Consider the following 16919-nt stretch of genomic DNA (forward strand, 5'->3'; position numbering starts at 1 on the left):
CTACTGTTGTCCAGTTAGAGTCAAGGGTTTTTCAGACAGGGGAAACTTCTTAGGCTGAAGTCACAGTGTAGCATCCAGGATAGTGTATTCAAGCCCAAGTAAATTTCTCTTAGCTAAATAGATTTGGTACTGTTTAATACTACGTATGACTGGATGATAAGTTGGTATTCATTTATGGGGTGGTATTTATTAAACAACAAAAAAAAAATATGTAAAACCACACAGGGTATGCACCTATTTAACTTTTTTATGAAGTTAATCATAAAATTAAAGTCTTAGAAAAAAAGGTATGCTCAATAAATAATAGATTCTATTGCTATTATGAGTGTCATTTTATGATAATGGAGGAATCACAAAGTAAAAATAAAATAGAATAGTATTTTAATTAACCTAATTAAGTCTACAGTGGTTAAAACCTTAAGAGTTTCAGTTGAATATACTCTGAAGAAATTAGCATATTAACATAAGATAATTATTATCGTAGCACTTCACAAGTTATGAGTTCAGGCTTAAGAGAAAAAGTTATTATGAAAATTAAAGAAAGTAATAAATCAGTAAAATGAATAATTTAAATTATTTTGAAGTCTTCTAAACATTTAGCAATTTGGATAAATGAGTAATTGAGGACTTATACCTCACATCCAAAATATATTTTCATAAACAAGTTTGGACAGCATATCAAATAATTCTGAGTGCACTCAGCAATTTTAGGACATCGATTTTTAGTCAGTATGCAAGCTAGGTCTAATGTTTCTACTTTGGTATCCAAAATTTTCAAAGAAAATTTAGATTTTTTTCCAGTAACAGGATATTTAAATGTGTTTTTCTGCATTAGCAGAAAATGCAAAATACTGTGCTCTGGCTTAGTGCTGATGTGACCTTGGCTTGTGATATACCTACGGGAACCGTCATACAGCAGAGCAGAGGGTTTGTATGCTTCTTGGTTTTCACCCCATAAAAGATGCTTTATGTGAAGCAGTCTTAAATCAGTTGATTTCTTAAAATCTCCAATGTCAGGCTTTTTAAGTTGGAGACAAGAAACAAACCACTAAAAAATTTAGGCTTCTATGGGCAGAAACCAATGTTGAGTAGTAGCATTTACTTATTGACTCAGTCTGTCATTCTACCCATATTTGCTAAGCCTCACGCGATAGGCCAACTCCTGTGAGCAACAAACTAAAAAAAAATTCAGTTGTTTAACCAAATAGTTTATTTTCTGGCTCCCCTGTGAGCCCTAAGAAGTATATGCAAATGAATGGCTCTCCTCCAAGTGGTGACTTAGGGGCCCAAGCTCCTTCCATCTTATGACTCTATCATCTTTAATATGGGATTTTCAAGACCATTCTAAGGGTTGTCTGCATTGGCAGGTCATATGCAGATTTGTAGGTGCCTGTTGGAAGCTGGCATTTAATTATAATTTTCTTTTGAAATAATTTGTGATACTTTTCATACTATGAAAGCAGCATCTATCTACCTATTCCATAAGTAACTTTTGAAATAAATTTGGGTTGTTATAAACTATCACACGAAGATTGCGATATAAAATGTGATTTAAATATTAGAGAATGAGTCTCAGTATAGTATAATAAATTCAGAGATGGTTTGAATGTAGACCCTTGTGAAGATGACAAATTATGCAGATAGTAGAAAACGTGTATTTAACTACTAAGAAGTTAGCTACAGAAAGAAAAAGAAGAGGAGGAGGAGAAAAGAGGAAGATGAGGAGGAGAAATGAAAAGATAAGGAGAATGAGAAAAATAGAAAGTATCAGCAGCAAGGTATTAGACATTATTCTCATTCAATAGCCCAGTTGTTCCTTAGGTATAAGAAATAATAGGCAGAAACATTTTCCTTCTTATGTTCCTGAAAATCCAACCCCTACTGTACGAACTATCAAGCTCAATTCAAAATCGAAGTGATTTGCCCTAAACTTTCCTATCTCAAAACCTCCAAATCATCTTGGACTCTTGATTCAAGTGTTCTGTCTCTAGCCTCTCATGTACTTACTTCTACTTATTTCGAGTGACTCTTAGTTTAAGCTCCATGGATACCCAGCTGTCACCTTTGTGACTGACCTCCCTGCAGTCACTTTGAAGGCAACATCACCTGCTCTCCCACAGAGGCTGGAGTCAGCATAAATGTTTACGGGTTATGCAGTATTGTACAAAGGATCAGTGAGATTATTCTAGAAAATATGTTGACAAACTTTTAAAAACAGTCATATATAATGACATACACATTACATAATTCCATTAGTTCATGGATATTTTTAGTAAATGCAAAACTACATAATGAGTGAGAGTGAATTGGTATAAAATAGATTTGGAGAAACTTGTCAGATTAATATTAATAATAGTACAGATAATTCTCAGATTCTCAGAAATGGTAAAAATTTAAGACAGAAATACTGGGAATGCTGAAATAAGGCAAACTTGAGAATAAGAGTAATAGAGAGGCTAGGTGTAAGACATAAGTTGTTGAAAAGATTCTTTCTGATTTCACTCGGAAATCTAGTTTTAGCTTCAGTTAGTCTTGGTTCCTATTATCCGGATCTTCCAATATACATTCTGCCTTACACTCTCAATTTGAGGGTTCACTGTTGACGACTAAAGACCGTAGTCTCCTTCAAATCTGGATCCTCTTTAGTTTTTCACCTTCTGCAAGGATTATAGAATTTTATTTTATTTATAGCCCCATTTAAATGAAAGGCTACCAAACATCTCCAATAAGTATATAAGGACTCCATTTCTTCAAAAGAGGGGAATCTTTTTCTATTCAAATAGCTTGGAAACATTGATAAAACCTGCCATATATTAAGGTCACAAAAACTTCAATAAATTATTTAAATATATAAATATAGAATACTCTCTTTGATCTCTATCCATGAAACCTGGAAATTAAAAACAAAACTGAAAAGTAAAAGGCCAGTTTCACCTGGAGATTTAAAAAACTTTCTCAAAGGCCCATAGGTCAAAATGGAAATGAAAATGAAATTGTAAATTTCAGGTACATGATAAACTTACAGAAAATAAATATCAATTTTTATTAATGTAAGACACCAACATTTGTAAGATGCATGGTTCTCCTGTGTTCATTAAGAAGAAAATTTCTGCCCATAAACCATGACTCAACTCTATTACAGTCCTTAGAATTTTTCTCCTACTGTGACAAGTGCATTAGTAATGCAGCCTTACTTGGGAGAGTGCTCCACTGTTATCTCCAGAATTTTCTTCCAAGCCATTGACACCCATTTTGAAAGTTTTAATGGTAGATCTTCTTGGAAAATGCTCACAGAATATTTTAGATCAACAAAATAAAGGTATTTGAAATAGTAACTAAGCTCTTCAGCATCAATCATGTGCATAACTCAACTGAAATGATGCCAACAGGAACAATGTCCCAGTCTATCCAGTTTCCAACATTAGTTATCAGCTATGTCGGGACTGTAACCTGACTGATAATCATTGGGAATTGATCAAAATGGAGCTTAGTCGACTAACATGCATATCATTCACCCCTAGACGAAGGTATATCTTAATTCTAAAATATGTCATAAGTTGAAATGACCTAAAAAAGTTGTGTTTCAGAATAGATAAAATATAAATTTAGGTACTAGAGAACACAGCTAAGGTATTACTCAGAGGAAAATTACTGGCCTTATATAGATGAATTAATAAAATGGGAAAATTTAAGTGAATTAAGCAACTAGGTTCAAACTGTTAGAAAAGAAAAAAATAAATCCCAAGGAAAGGAGAACAGATTTAATAAGGGTAAAACTAGAAATCAATGATTTAGAAATCTGAGAAACAATAGAACATAAATACAAGAAAAATAAAGAAATATCTAAGGTGCTTAAGGGAGAAAAATGGGGAGCATGAAAACAGAAAATTAGGGAGAAACAGCCACTGATAAAAGAGAAACTCAGTTTCCCTCAGTCATAAAGTGGGGATAATAAATTCATGCTAATTCATGTAGTTTTAGTGGATTAGAGTTCATACATTTAAAGCTTCCAGTACTGTGCCTGACATATTAGAGATACTCACTAAGGTCAAGTATGAGTGTCACTACCTCTTCCATTATTGCTGCTAACTTCCACTGCCTCTTCCATTATTGCTGCTAACACTATGACCATTCCTACTGTTCACTGCTAAACAGTAGTGATAATAGTAACATGCCCGGGATGCTTCTGAATAGCTGAAATGGACACTAATACCTGAGACAAGGTAAGTTTGCTGAAGAGATGAAGACCAAACTGAATCTTGCAGTACAACTAGGAGATAGGGAAATATCATAAGAGAACAGAATCCACAAGGCAAGAAAAGAAGGATGAGACCGGGTGCAGTGGCTAACATCTGTAATCCCAGCACTTTGGGAGCCAGAGGCAGGTGGATCACCTGAGGTCAGGAGTTAAAGAGCAGCCTGGCCAATATGGAGAAACCCTGTCTTCACTAAAAATACAAAAATTAGCTGGGTGTGGTGGCACATGCCTGTAATCCCAGCTACTTGGGGGAGCTGAGACACAACAATCACTTGAAATCAGGAGGCAGAGGTTGCAGTGAGCTGAGGTCATGCCACAGCACTCCAGCCTGGGTGACAAAGCAAGTCTCAAAAAGATGAGAGATCTGTGTGGATCCATGCATTTTTCAGCAATGTTGCTATATAAAATGTGCATGGAATGGTGTTTAGAAGGAAGATGATGAGAAACTAAGTGAATGCACGAATTAGGATGTATATACTAATACAGTAAAGTCCCTTTTGACCCCATTGGGAGTTTTGTGGTTTTTATTGGCTTATCTACATGGCATTCTATATGAAAGCTTAAAAGGGCACATCCTGGGTTTGTGTTTTTAATTGATTTTACCCTAGAGTTTGAACACATTACAAGAAGAATACAGGAGGCCATCATAAACTCTTCAGGCTGAACAAACTAAGTTTCCTTGATGCAAAATAACAAAAATAAGCAGCACATTTTGTTAAAATATGAGATTCAAAACTGGTCTTATCACATCACACAGCCAAAACACATACTTGCCTGAATATTTGACAAGTAGCAGTCTCTTTTAGAAATAGATGTACTTCTATGTACAGATACGTACTTATATATGATCTGCCTATTTCGAATGGAGTCTCCAGCAATCAGGATGTAAAGTAGAACATTTGGTTGTAGTAATTACTAAGGCAGTTCTAAGTTTAAATTCTATTTCTGCATCTTATTTGCTAGGTCTATAATGTCTATATCTAAAATATCTATACTTTTGGAAAGTTACTTTACATCTCTAAGAATCTGTTTGTTCAATGCAATAGCGCACCATGCATATCCTATGAGTTTGTTTTGATAATGGGGTATTAATGTAAGCAAAATACTCAGCAAAGTGCTTGATACATGTTATTAACATTGTTATGATCGCTTACCTTTTTCTCATTTTGCATTTGTGTGGACACTCCCCATTAAATCTTAAACATTTATCAGAGTTGCAAACTCTGAATTTTCTGTTAGTGCTATAACATCTCATGACCCCTGGGCACCTTCCTCCTCTGAGCAATAAGTGTCTCTTCTGCAAGCCAGATGAGTTTTCATTTAACCCACCTGCTCATCTTCACCCTCTTCCTCCTGCTTTCTGCAGTGAAACTGATGGATGTGTGCTTCTGCTGATCAGCTCGGTTAACACTTGCATAATACCTTGGCAAGAAAATACTAGTGCACCTGCTGCTTATTTATGGGGAGGTTTTGTCTACTGCATTTATGTGTGTAAGATAAAGAGCCAAACTCTTAAGACTTAGGAAACAGAGCAACTCCAGCCTACAGATTTGCATTTCTGAGTTTAACTATCCTTTCTTATAAACAGCTAGGATCAGGTCTGCATGGATGTGCAGGCCCATCAGTATTTTGCACATATGCTATAACAGCTGGGACTGCTCTCACCCAGATGTGCCCTCTGTGAACCTCTTTGTGTCCACTCCTGGCAGCCTCTTCTGTTTGTGGAATTTATATTACCATAATTCTCATCACCATTGCTCAGCCTGTCGTCTCAGAGGACTGTCACAAACCTAAAAAGTGAGAAGGAGGAGAACTAATACTCAGAGGGGATTATAAATGAACTGAACTAAGAACTTAGAGAGATGGCTCAAGCTGCCAGGTGGTACTTGAGTCTTGAGGTGACCTTGTGGATGACAATATTTTGAAAGGTTGTGTGAATCTAGATGTCCTTTTCTCAAATGTAGAAGCGTGTAATTCTTAACAGAAAGAAATCTGGGGTCAGACTTGAGCTTGAATCCAGGTTCAACCACTTAGAACCAATATGACTTTGACCAGAAAATGTATTCTCTTTGATCTTCATTTACTTCCCATATAAAACAGGTAAAATAACAGCTGCTCTATAGTGTTGTTTTGAGGGTTCAATGTGATATAGGAAAGTCCTCAATTTCTGCTATATATTGAGTACTGGATAAACCATATAATTATGATAATAATGACAATGATAATGATGAAAATGATAAAATAATAACTTTGACTCTTAGGAAAGGTAAATCTATTCTATAAGCCCTCTGAATGAATGTTCCTAATCCACTGACATGCTTCAGACTCATTTTCAAAAGCCACTGATATTAAACATGATTTATTGAGTTATATGTCCTTCTCCCATATGGATGCCACAAGTTATCCAGAATGCAGTTCTAGGCTCCTGTCCTCCCTTTTTAGACTTATTTTCTACTTCTTCCTATGTTACATGCTTGATGCTCAGGTTAAATTAAATAGTCTACAGCTATTGTCTATTTTGTTCATGTTAACATTTCTATCATCTAGACCCATTTCTGACCTATATCAGGGAATCACCGTTATTGATCAACCTGTTCTTCTCCATTCCAGACTCTTTGCTGATGCTCAGGGCCTTCAAGAGACTGGAAGTACCTCCTTTTCACCCTGTTTCTTTACGTTAAAACCTCTACATCTCTGCCTCTTCTACCTGTTAGCTATTAGTTCCGAGTCCTACCCCTACCTACCACCTACTCTTTTCTGAGAAGTTAGCATTAAGGTTCCAAAAATTACATTTTCCAGACTCTCATTTTCAGCCATCTCTGGGTAGATTTTGCCAGTAGGAAATGTGGACAGGAGGTGGAAGTTGGAAGAAGGATTCTTTTCTGACTTCTAGGTTGGGTCTCCTTCTCCATTTGAGGCAGAGAACTATGGCTTCAGCCTCCAGCTTCCTTGACACTTCTAGCCCTGATGTCACTTCACCTGAGTGGGAAGAGTACCACATAGCCCACCCCCATTCTCCCAACACACAACAGAGCCCCTCTGAGATGTCTGAAAAAACAGCCAGAACCCCTCAGTGGTCTAGTATGTGTGAAACAATGGCTTTTTTATTCCCTAAGAGGTCCAAGTACCAACTGCGGGGAACTTCATCTCCTTTCAGATTCTTTCATCCTTTTTTCTCCCTGGCTAGCCTGAAGAATGGCAGCAACCTCCTAAAGCTGTTGAGTTCTGGGTCACATCAACATCCTTAGAAGCTTCAGTCTTTAATCACTCGAGTAACCAATGCTCAGTATTAAATGGACTTTGTCTGAAACACCAGACTCTGGTTAATAGAACATCCTTCAAGTTTCTTCTCAAATGCCACCTCCTTTTTCTGATCCCACTAGGTATTCTTTTTATCTTTTATCCTCTCATAGTGCTTATTTTTATATAATTTTTGAATTTTACCTCATTTGCTATGTGCAGAAGCCCTTTCTCAGTTTTTCTAAAATATATCCCAAGAATGTCATGAATCCTCAAATTCACAATATTCTACTATCAAATTACTAAATTTCTGTACTTTCTTTATAATTATTTCACTAGCACTCATGGTAAGCAGTTTTTGAACAGGGCTGTTTCCTCTTCAAGAAGCAAAGTTTTTCTCTTGTTTTCTTTCAAGTGTCATTATGTTGAAATATTCAACAAAATCTGGACTTACTTGTTAATCAAGTTTGTTTTTAGAATAGCAGTCTCCTAGTGCATGGGACTTAAAAATGTCTCGGCAAACTTACAGACTCCATTAAAGCTTGTCTTAGTTTTAAGAGCTGCCAAAGCAAAGTATCACCAACTGTGTGGGTGGCTTAAACAATAGGAATATATTGTCTCACAGGTTTGAAGGTTCAAAGTCCGAGATCAAGGCGTCAGCAGGGTTGATTCTCTCTGAATGTGGTGAGAGTGGATCTTCCCCATGCTTCTTCCCTAGTAACTGGTGGTTTATTGACCATTTTTGACATTCCTTGTCATGAAGAAGAAGCATTACCCAGAGTTTTTGCTTCATCTTCGCTGTATTAGTCAGCGTTCTCTAAAGGGACACAACTAATAGGATAGATGAATATATGAAGAGGATTTTATTAGGAGAATTGACTCACACAGTCACAAGGTGAAGTCCCACAAAAGGCCGTCTGCAAGCTGAGGAGCCAGGAAGCCAGTCCGAATCCCAACACCTCAAAAGTAGGGAAGCTGATAATGAAGCCTTCAGTCTGTGGCCAAAGGCCCGAGAGTCCCTGGCAAAGCCCTGGGGTAAGTCCAAGAGTCCAACAGCTGAAGAACATAGAGTCTGATGTTTGAAGGCAGGAAGCCTCCAGCACTGGAGAGAGATGGTGGCCGGAAGACTCAGCAAGTCTACTCTTTCCATGCCTGCTTTTATGCTGGCAGCTGATTAGATGGTGCCCACCCGGACTGAGGGTGAGTCTGCATCTCCCAGCCCACTGACTCAAATGTGAATCTCCTCTGGCAACACCCTTACAGACACACACAGGAACAATACTTTCCATCCTTCAATCCAATCAAGTTGACACTCGGTATCAACCATCAGGTTCACACAGCCTTGTCCCTATGTATATGTCTATGTCCAAATATTTCCTTTTCATAAGGACATCAGTCAGATTGGTTTACGGGCCCACTTTGCTCCACTATGACCTCATCTTAACTAGAAATTGCATTTGTAATGACCTTATTTTCAAATAAGGTGACATTCTGAGGTGGTAGGGGTTAGAAACTCAACACATGAATTTGGAGTCCACCAAGATTGTCCCTTATTAAGTTCACACAAGTCTATCATATTATAATACAATTTGAATTCTATTTCTCCTCCCCCTCAAAACCTAGTTTTGAAAAGAGGGCAATATTGTTGCACACTCATGACTCTCTCCCTCAGGGCAAGTTATCATGGGGAATATTTGTTGAATTAAAAACTGCATAGCAGCACTGACTATGGCTATAAATGTATGCTATTTATTATCAAGTATTTTTCTGGCTCCCCTACTGCACTGTAAACTGGGACTAGGAATCATGTATTTCTGCCCCACTGGTACCTAGAAAAATATCAAGCTTGAGTTGAGGTATGAGTTATCACTCATGTTACTTGACAGAGAACTGATTTCTTAAGATACTCAATATTGTCCTGACTACAAAGTAACTTCCATCCTCATCCAATTTTCAGTTTATATTAGACTATTTGGGGGGAATGGAAAAGTATTGTTTTTAAAGTTATATTCCCTATCCTGTGGTATTTCAGATTGTTTATGTATTTTAGTTATCTTTGCTTTCCCTAGCTCTAAGCATAATACTGGCTATACACCATATTAATTAGGTTGCATTGTACACATCAGAAAATCCGAATAATATTAGCTGATACAAAGTAGTGTTAAACTTTTATTATGTATACTAAGGTTTTTTGTTTTATTTTGTTTTATTCTACTAAGATTGGTGCTTATGTCTATTCATGAGGTCTGGCCTTTACAAATTCATCCAAGAAGCAAGAAAGAGGTGTGGCAGGGAGGATAATGGCCTCCTTACACATCAGTCTAGACCCCTATAAAGAAGTCCTCAGGTATCTCAGCCAGTGGTTTCCATTCATATCTCATTAGCCACCCCTAGCTTCATGAGAGAAGGAAAAAACACATACGTATGTATATATATATGTGTATATATACACAAATGTACATATATCTATATAACAATAGATCTACACATATATATTCATTAAATTGGGTACCTTGCTAATCTTAATAAAATTGTGGTTTTGTTCTTAAAGTAGAAGCAAGAATATATACTGGGCAGCGAATTAACTATCTCTGTCATAGTGATTATAGGAGACAATTAATAAATGCTCGTTGTTCATAATTGAAGTTTCTTAATTTGACTTTTTAAAATATAATAGGAATTAACAGTTTTCTGTATTGATAGTTATTGTGATATTAATGAGGTTGTTGGTGAGTCTGGTAGTTCTTTTCTGATTTACACAAATCTGGCATTACACAATATAGAGATATTTTGATGTGTTATCTTTTGCAGTTTGGCTTTATGTCCTGTATGTTTGCGAGGCTGCATTTGTGGGTTCCTTGATGTTGCAGTCACATATGACTGCTCCCCAGTAACTGATATCTGTTTCAATAGGAAACCTTTGACCTCTCATCAGAAGTAAATCTCTTAATCCACCTAAAATGGAAGCTGTAAATCTTCTTATTCCCAAATGTCTCTAAGTATTGTCTCTTCCTTTCTATCTCCACTGCCTTGTATAAGTGTATTAGTCTGTTCTCACATTGCTATGAAGAACTACCTGATACTGGGTAATTTATAAAGAAAAAAAGTTTAATTGGTTCACAGTTCTATAAGCTGTACAGGAAGCAGGGCTAGGGAGGCCTCAGGAAACTTGCAATCATGGTGGGTGTTGAATGGGGAAGCAGACATGTCTTACACGGGCGGAACAGGAGGAAGAGAGTGAAGCAGGAGGTGCTATAAACTTTTAAACAACCAAATCTCCTGAGAACTCACTCACCACGCAAGAACAGCACGGGGGAAGCCCACTGACATGATCTAATCACCTCCCAATAGGCCCCTCCTCCAACACTGAGAATTATAGTTTGACATGAGATTTGGATAGGGATCCAAATCCAAACCATATCAATAGGTCTATTCACCTGTTGTCTAGAGACTGTGACACTGGTGTCCTCACTGGCCTCCTTACCACTCGTCTTGTCCCAGACCAACTCATTCTTTATACCATTGCCAACATTAAATTAAAAATACTTTTGGCTCCGCCCTGTCTCTTGATTGTGGAATCAGAGGGATCTCACAATCCAGATCTCAGTGACACTGTGTTTCTTTACCTGTTCCTATATGTGACTGTTGCTCCAACAATTCCTGTCTGCCATTAGTTTCCCTGCAGTTCTTTGTTTGCGCATGCTTCTCTGCTTATCAGATACTATTCTTTCTACTTAGAGCATCCTTCTTTTTTTGTGCTGTCTGGCAGATAAATTCTACTTGGATACTTGGATATCCAGAGCTGCTTAAAGCATCACTTCTCTTTAAGGCTTTCTTTGATTTGCTCCAGCAGAATCAGTCACCAGTTTTCCCCATGGTCTAATCCCATTTTATATTTCAGTAATCTCTTTAGAGCTCTCTCTACTCCTCATTCTTCTATGAGCTTTTCAAAAATAAGAGCTTTAAATTTCTCAACTTTTTATATACTTTCTCCTCTCCTGCACCCAACACCGTGCCAGACACAGAGTATTCTGTAAATGATTATTGAATAGCTATAAATCTGTAATGAATGTCATTGCCAATCAGTTGCTTTAGATGAATGTTGTAGGAATGGTACAATGTGTATGTAAAACATGAATATCCATATGACACAAATAGTTGCCATTTCAGTGTACCTATATGCCAGGTTTGAGGCTAAATAGTTCACATATTTATATTTATGAAAGTTTGAAACTAACCTACAGTATTTGCCATGGACTGAATTGTGTCTCAAAATTTTTATGTTGAAGCCTTAACCACCGATGTGATCATTTTTACAGGTGGGGCTTCTTGGAGGTAATTATATTTAGGTGAAATCATGAAGGTGGGGCTCCCATGATGAGACTAGCACTCTTAAAAGTAAAGGAAGGGAGACCAGAGATCACTTTTTCTCTACCATGTGAAGATATAGTAAGAAGGCAGCCATCTACAAGCCAGGAAGAGGGCCCTCATGCAGAATGGCATTAGCCAGCTCCTTGATCTTAGACTGCTCAGCCTCTGAAACTGTGAGAAACCAATGTCTGCTGTTTGATCCAATCAGTCTATGGTGTTTGTTATGGTAGCCCAAGCTGATTAACACAGGATTTTAATCTCCATTGTATGCGACTTGCCTTTGATCATACCACTAGTAAGGGAAAGCTATGGTTTGCATATTAGCCCCCAACCCAAACCTCATGCTGAAATTTGATCCTCACTGTTAGAGGTGTGACCTAATTGGGGGAGGTGTTTGACTCAAGGGGGTTAGATCCCTCCTGAAAGGCTTGGCGTTGTCCCTGTGGTAATGAGGGAGTTCTCCCTCTACTAGTTCCCATAAGAGCTGTTTGTTAAAACAGAAACTGGCATCTCCACTCTGTCTCTTGCTTCCTCTCTCACTGTGTCACCTCTGCACACACTAGCTCCTTTTCGCCTTCCACCATAAGCAGAAGCATCCTGAAGCCCTCGCCATAAGCAGATGCTGGTGCTGTGCTTCTCGTACAGCCTGTGGGAGGGTGAGCCAAATAAACTTTTCTTTATAAATAACCCAGCCTCAGGTATCCCTTCATAGTAACACTAAACAGACTAAGACACAGAATTACACATTTTCTCTACATTTATCTGAATTATAGCATATGCTCTTAAGAAATACGCTCTAGTGGCTTGCTATTAAAGCCATGGGCATATGTGAGAATGAGCAGAAGATTGAATGTAAAGAACAAATGGAAGGCCCCCCACTTACGATCCTGGGGCATGTGCAGAGGAAGTCACATGTTAGTCCTCCTCCAACGTGTGAGTTCTTTTCCACCTAAGTTAAATATTTAGTCCACTGAGGAGTGGGTGTTGGAGGGCTGGATAGGTGCACATGAGAGCTCTTTTCTGAATCCTAATTCCTCTTTAAATCCGTGAAAAAAGGGCAACTCTGTTCAACTTCCTACTTCCCATTTAAGAGCAAGCACCTCATCTTTGCACTTAATGTGTAGTTGCAAGAATAAGACATCAATGGAAAAATGTTTTAAGTTACAGAAATAAAAAGAACCATAATCTACTTTACAAGAGAAAAATACAGCAGGATGTAGGGGAGAGCCATGGTTTTGGAGTCAAGTAATTTTTGTTGTAATTTCAATTTTCTAATTTATCAGTGGATATAATAGCAATAATGCTCATATCATAATACTGATATAATAAATAAAAACAATGTCTTAGATATATTAATTGCTTGGTAGAAAGGTATATGATTATTCTAGATCTACTACTCCTTTTTCTCCTTTTAAACAATTTAGGTAATCCTTTTAGTTAACTAAAGTGAAATGGATTATATCATGGACTCAAAACAGGCAATAGATAACCCTTAACCTTCAAATCCATGACCTCCTCCCCTACTTAATACATGTTTTCTCATCTGAGATCCAGGTCTTAGTATTTCCCAAGACCCAGTTCAAATAGCATCACTTCTACTTTCCCTCCTAGTCCTCTCTCTCAGTCAAAATTATCTTTCCCTGTCTGAATTCTCTTAGCATTTGCACTAAACCTTTCTTATAGGACTTAACGTATTTTATGTATCTCTCCTACCGTCACATTTGAGTACTTTTTCTAAATTATCTGCATATGGAGTAGTAGCTTATTAAATATTAGATTGGTAAGTGATAAACAGAGCACTCATTTATTAATTTAGCATTTTGGAATTTTCATTGCCTATCATATCTGTTATCCCATTTGGTTTTCATATAAACTGCGGAAGGATATGTAAAGCAAGTAATGCAATTCCCAATTTGAATATAGTAACATACAGAAAGATTAAGCAATGTTAAGCAATGTGTCAATATTCACACAGCAAAGGAATTACAGACCTTATATAAAAATTTGACTTTTCAGATTCTTCTTCCAGTGCGTGTTCCATCATCATGTTTTCAGAGAAATGCTTCAAACACACAAAGTTTAATACATTAAGTTGAAGGAAACCATTTGTGTTTGAATCATTTTTTAACATATCCATTCCTTCTGCCAATATATACAAATATGCTTGTGGGAAATACCTATCTTTAAAAAAAATCTAGTAGTTATTAGCATTGCAAAATTATGGCCCTATGGAAACTGATCCTTTAGTTATTATAACATCTATTATTTGAATCAAACATATTTAAAACATCAGACCAACCAACAAAGAAGTAATGTTTTTAAAATCCTGTAAAACCTAACTGACATTAATGAGAAATTACAATTTTAAATGCATTACCCTTGTAAGATAAATCAAAGGTAGCAGTAATTAAGATAATTGCAAAAGATATTTTGGGTTCTATGTATTTGTGCGAGTGTTGAGAGGTGGAATATAAATGTGAAGGTGTTTTTGTTCACTTTGGTATCTTAAGCCTGAAATAATTTTTAGATCACAACACTTTTTCATACTTAGTTTAAAATCTGAAATTTGATAATTCCATTTTAAATCCCTGTATGTGGACAAATTCTCCAATTTTGCACCATAAAATACTTACTAAAGAGAGGTTTGTTTTTGTTGTTGGCCTTCTAGAAAATATGCAGTTTACTGCATTTAAAAAAAAGTTTTTGTTTTGGTTAAGAAAAGTTTTATCATTTCTATTTAATATGCAATAAACATGTGTTCTTTATTTGGTTCTGATATGGTTCTGATAATAAAAGTCATCAAGTTATCACGAAATTCCCAAATATTACATGTTATTTTGTTGGAGGCATTTAAGCATGAATGTTTACGGGGAAAAAACAATTAGCATAGTTAAAAGTGATTCCCACAAGCTATCCAAAAAGAGGTGAAGGGGCCATTTAGATATAATGTGCTCATATGTGCATTCTTGGTAATGGCTCTTTAATATCAGTGGTGAATGGCACATCCACCTCGGTAAATTAAATGTTAATAATAGTCACTTAAACTCTAAACATTCATTCTGACTCCTTTAGAATTGCTTATATGTTTTAATAAGTATTTTGGCAGTCTTATGTGTCCCAGGGTTCAGCATTTTTTTAAAGAAAATATTAAACCTTTGGTTCATTTGTTTTGCATCAAAAATGACTCTTTATAGTTATTTTCATGGTGAATGAGCTAGTTACTAGAATGTCTAAAAAGGGAAGAAGAAGGCAAATGGAGAGAGAGAAAGGAAGAGAAAGATTTTGCTACTTGTAGATCCACGGTAGATGACCAGAGGATTTTTCTCAAAATTGGATACTTTCAGGAAAAGTCGCATAATTCTATACCCTGACCAAGCTATAATCATATCCTAATTGTCTGTCCTTATTGCCGCAGTGTTTTCATTAACCAGATCTGGGTCATATGTTTACCTTTTGAGCCAGGGCACAGGGTCCTTCTCATAAATAAACAATGTAGAAGGCAATGTGATTTTCCAAAAAGCAAGCATAGGTTCTGTTATCCAAAAAATAAGTGACTTATGAAAGATTAAAGGATGTAATGTATGTGAAACACTTACTGCCATCCCTAGCAACTAGTAAATCCTCAATTACCATGCACCTATCATTCTTTCCTTAGTAATGATGTAAGTGTCATGCGCGTCCCTGTGAAGAGACCACCAAACAGGCTTTGTGTGAGCAATAAAGCTTTTTAATCACCTGGGTGCAGGCGAGCTGAGTCCAAAATGAGAGTCAGCAAAGGGAGATAAGGGTGGGACCGTTTTATAGGATTTGGGTAGGTAAAGGAAAATTACAGTCAAAGGGGGGTTGTTCTCTGGCGGGCAGGAGTGGGAGTCACAAGGTGCTCAGTGGGGGAGATTTCTGAGCCAGGATGAGCCAGGAAAAGGAATTTCACAAGGTTATGTCATCACTTAAGGCAAGGACCAGCCATTTTCACTTCTTTTGTGGTGGAATGTCATCAGTTAAGGCGGGGCAGGATATTTTCACTTCTTTTGTGATTCTTCAGTTACTTCAGACCATCTGGGCGTATACGTGCAAGTCACAGGGGATGCGATGGCTCACTTGGGCTCAGAGGCCTGACAGTAAGTAATTTAACTGCCTTAACAATAGCTTTTAAAAACTTTTTTGTCTGATTTTTTTAGTGGAAGACAGTATGCATAAAACCGGTCCACTCCCCAAAATGGTGAAAACCAACAGAACTGTTGCTGTCCACCATCATTTAAATGGCCAAAAGTAAAAAGACAAGTCCTATGAGTTGTTTCTGAAATTATTGTTGAGGGAAATAGTTAAAAATTTCTGAGTTACCATTTAATCTTTGACCTTATCAAATGATCAAACAGAGTTTTCTGTCTCAGTGCTATCTAAGGAAATTGTAGTTTTATCCCTTCTATTTTTAGTCTTTAATGGGTTCTCCCTTAAACTCCCTCTTTCTTTTCTTTCTATCAGGGAATGATATTGAAACAGAAACAAACTTTTTAATAGATTTTATTGTTCACATTGGAAAATGGCTGGCAAAAAGATACTTCATTCTTCTTTATATACCAACTAATACCCCCAAAAGGTTCTGAGGACATTGAAGTTCTCCTAATGGGAAAGGTTATTTTCTTTATAATCTGTATTTCCTCAACTTGCTCCAGTGCATGTAACTAATAAGTGTGCAATCCAGACTCCAGCTGTGGCAAAGCAGGACACTCCTTATAATGAGCTCTATTATTTTTCCCCATGCAATTTAATAGCCCAGTAACTTTAATACCAAAAAATGTTTTTGAGACAAGTCAAAATGTGGTTCTAATTGTATTGTTTCCTTTTGGCAGCGTCGATTTCTTTCCCTTCAATTCTGCAGTACAATCTACTTGCTATCAACAAATATAAGGCCTCTTTGTTCATTTGTGGAGGCATCAATCTGAACATCCTAAAACAGCACACAGTATTGTACTTGTTGGCTGAACCCTCCTAGAGGGTTACAGAAATTAAAGTTTGCTATCTTATTTGAATAATCATGAAATATGCCCAA

The 16919-nt window shown here is 36.9% G+C and overlaps 1 protein-coding gene and 1 long non-coding RNA gene across 7 annotated transcripts in view; both read left to right on the top strand.

Moving 5' to 3' along the window:
* The window catches only part of LOC105487858 (potassium voltage-gated channel interacting protein 4), a 1213665-nt gene that overhangs the window by 374037 nt on the left and 822709 nt on the right, over positions 1–16919 (top strand). The window lies entirely within an intron of this gene.
* LOC139362113 (uncharacterized) overlaps positions 1–16919 on the top strand; it is a 122832-nt gene that overhangs the window by 38367 nt on the left and 67546 nt on the right. The window contains exon 1 of the long non-coding RNA XR_011620459.1: positions 1–16919. This exon is cut by the window's left edge and continues 38367 nt beyond it; it is cut by the window's right edge and continues 16478 nt beyond it. This is a non-coding gene — a long non-coding RNA (uncharacterized lncRNA).

The sequence above is a fragment of the Macaca nemestrina genome, chromosome 3 (assembly GCF_043159975.1).
Source record: "Macaca nemestrina isolate mMacNem1 chromosome 3, mMacNem.hap1, whole genome shotgun sequence".
NCBI lineage: Eukaryota > Metazoa > Chordata > Mammalia > Primates > Cercopithecidae > Macaca > Macaca nemestrina.